The sequence below is a fragment of the Eucalyptus grandis genome, chromosome 9, assembly GCF_016545825.1.
Source record: "Eucalyptus grandis isolate ANBG69807.140 chromosome 9, ASM1654582v1, whole genome shotgun sequence".
In the NCBI taxonomy this organism is placed as follows: domain Eukaryota; kingdom Viridiplantae; phylum Streptophyta; class Magnoliopsida; order Myrtales; family Myrtaceae; genus Eucalyptus; species Eucalyptus grandis.
The window spans coordinates 9864620-9868224 of record NC_052620.1 but is presented as its reverse complement, the minus strand read 5'-3'; positions in this window follow the sequence as shown (position 1 = coordinate 9868224).

The following is a 3605-nucleotide window of genomic DNA, read 5'->3' as shown; positions in this document are numbered from 1 at the left end:
AAGCACGGCGCAACATGTTCTTGGTCGATCATCGATGCAATGAAAGGATGGAGAAGACATTCAGGATTAGAAGAGGATGTTACACTAGCCTAGGCTTCATTTCGATTCACAAGCAGCTCTATGTCACTGGAGTTCTTTGATTAATGAAGTCGAACTTAGTTGGAAGATCCACCTTCCCCAATAGCCTTCCTAGTGATATCGTCACGCATTGTTGCCCGCACTTCTTCTAGTTTCCTCTCCCTTGTCGCCTCCTATAACTCGTCTCACCACTTTCTTGATATCTCAAGAAGCACCGACACACTCTCTATGAGCGTTTATATCGTGCCCAACACTCTAATACCCAATCAACAGGTGTCGAAAATCCAACATATGGTCAACTCTCTGAAACACAAGTCCAAAATTTTGACACCTAATTCTAATATCCACTAGATCAATTTTATAAAAATTTCAATAATTGAGTGGTCAAAATGTAAATATTTTTAAAAATAAATAAATAATAAAGGAGGAAAGAAGAAAACCTAATCGTATCTTTCTTGTCTTCTCTTACCGTGAGACCGCGGCTCACGATTTTTATTGTAAATTAATTATAGGTTCTCTTTTTTATTATTTATTTATTTTAGAATTTGAATCAAATTAATTTGATTAAACTAATAATAAAAATTATAATTTATAATTTATATATATATATATATATATATACACATTTAATATATAATGAGTCATCATGCGTCAAAATTCTCTATTTTCTAAAAAAATGACATGTCGGCATATCATATTGTGATATCCTGAAATTTCATTTTGCTTTCAATTAAATGAATCGGGTTTTTCATCGACGCGCCTATAGTATTATTCTCAGAGCTGATCACTTTTGAGATAATTAAACTATCCGGGGAAGTCATTAAGAGATTTTAATGTAATAGACTAGAGGCTCCGACTAGGACTCGATTACTCGACCATACTCATCTGTAGAGATCATTACGGCACAGTTAAAAATTGATTAGAGATCATAGATAGGTCAGTTCGACTGAGATGTGTGGCTAAATGTGGGTGATTCCATCGAATTGAGAAATTCCCATCGACCGGCACTAGACTGATTTTTCTATCATTTTGGTACCCTGTGTCTGTATTTGAATCCTCAAGATTTTCACGACAACCGAGAGTTACCAATGTGTCTAACAGGTTCATTGTGGTTCGAAGAAAATCGAGCATGGGTTATTTGCATTAAAAATTTCTGAAAGCTACCCGGTAGCCTAGGTTACGCTAAAATCGCGCCGCAGTGAAATTAACCGCGAATTTAAATTGGGATTTCAGAAATTGAAATTTTTTTTCATGTCACAAATCATTTTAGGAACGTCAACTTAGTCTCCGAAGATTTTTCTGCAAAGCGAGATTTTTTGGGAAAAAAGTCAAGATAAGGTCGTTTTTGTTCAGAAAATATCAGGGACTATTTTTGATCGCACGGTGGGATGCAAGCGGGTTATATTGGTGAGGAAAAATACAAATTTAATTATTGACTCAATAACGAAATTTTCAGAAGCCAAATTGGAGTGATTCAAGAAGCATTTGAAGTCCAATTGGAGGAAAATCTATGCAAATTCGTAGCCCTCATCACCCACAACCTTTGGATCACCTCAAATGTTTCTAGAAGGGGTAAATTGGTCTAGTATTGGGGCCGTGCTGGCTAGCTATGGTGGTGGACCGGTCAAGGGGGACATCAGAATGAGGATAAGGCCTTGGTGGTCCCCACCAGCCCACAGCCTGTCTCCCTCTCCCCCTCAACCCATCGAGCAGCTCCCCTCCTCCTTTCCCTCAACCGTTTGACGTCCAGCAGCCAGAAGAAGCCACCGAGCAGCCGTTTGCCTACCAAGAACCACTGCAACGCCGCCTTAGCGCCGTCGAGCCTCGCCTTGCCACACGCGTCCCCCGCCGTTCCAGCAAAGTCGTCTCACCCAGCCCGCACTCCCAGCAACACCCCAGACCAGCACGGGCCGCCACCGAAGCTCCCTCTGCCCCCGTGAAGTGCCGTCCAGCCCGCCTGGACCCGGTTCAGCTCGTCTCGATCCATTCCTACCTCAACCGGGCCTCCAACCAATCGTTTCAACCACCAAACAGAAGCTATGTTCAACGGGGTATTCCAGCACCGTTTAGGCACGTTTTGACCCACTTAGGACCCCGAAGGCAAGCCCGCTTTGAGTAGATCGGAGTCCGCATTTTGCGTCCCCATCGTTTTGAACTGAGCGTTTTGTCAATCAAGTGAGTTTAACTCACTAATCTTTGTTTAGTAAGTTAATGATATTTAAGGATTGATTAGTTTAGACTAAGTATGGATAAGGTGGATAGTTAGATTAGATTAGCAATTTAATTAATTATTATTGTATGTTAGGTGGTTAGAGTAGTGTAGTTAGAGCCTAGACAAGCTCTAGTATTTATCTAGAGTCGTTCAATAATTTTTCGGATCTGTCTCGACTTCCAATTAGGCTTTACGGGCCCCAAGTTCTATTTATTGACATTTATTTATTATTTTTTGAAAATTATTTATTTATTTATTTATTTTCGGAAATTAGATCGGCATAGCCGGTAACCGAAATTTTATGCCGATTGGTGGTGTAATCATTTTATTTAATTGAGCTTTAATTTGTACAATTTTTGTATGATTTGTATTTTAGGAATTTATTCCTAAATTTATTTAATTTTGGTAATTAATTAGAAAATTGCCAGATGTCAGTCTACAACATCAAAAATCTATTTTGAGACTACCGAAACTAGTGGCATGTTTAAAAGTGAGAAAATATGTTTATTTTGGCTATGCCGACCGCTGCACTCCACACGAATATAATATTTTTGATATAATAAAAGTTGAGAAATCGTTGATTGATTAGAATGGTATGATGTATCAGCTTGCGGGCTTGATACCTCCGCTTAGAGTGACAGTATACCCCAAGTATCGAATAGCTTCGGTGAACATTAAGATTCGCACAGCTTCGATGAGCAAATTAAGGTCCGCATAGCTTCAGTGAGCAAGTAAGGTTCGCACAACTTTGGTGAGCATTGTTAGTATACTATATCAGCTCGATGGCTCAATAGGTCATCTTAGAGAGAGAAGACAGTTTACTATTTTCTTTTTAGCCTATGAGGCAAGCTAGTATCTATTTTCAGCTTAGAGTAAGCTGTCTGCAAGGTGGTCGGACTTTATAGATAGTATTGATTTGGCCGACCAAGAGAAGGTCGTGATGACATATAATCGACTGAGTTGATTGATCGATAGCTCAATCTGATTTGATGGTTGATGTGATTCGCGTATCTGTGAGATAGACTGACTTGCAGGTAGAGACTAAGGCCAATGTAAGTCCTCTAACTCGTGATTGTGCTCAGATAGCCTTAAGGCGTATTTTCTTCCTAGTCAGGTCTTAGGGGGTAGAACTCGCTAAGACGTTATCTGACCCCATTGTGAGATAACGTTTCAAGTCCTTAGATGGCAACTCCTGAGTTTTTTTGGATGACCTAAGAAAGTTACAGAGCGGGCATCTTATATTCTGATGAATCAAGGCCCTAGGCATTGGGACTATAAGCTGGTAAGGTCCACAGTCTAGGTCGATGCGGGTCTC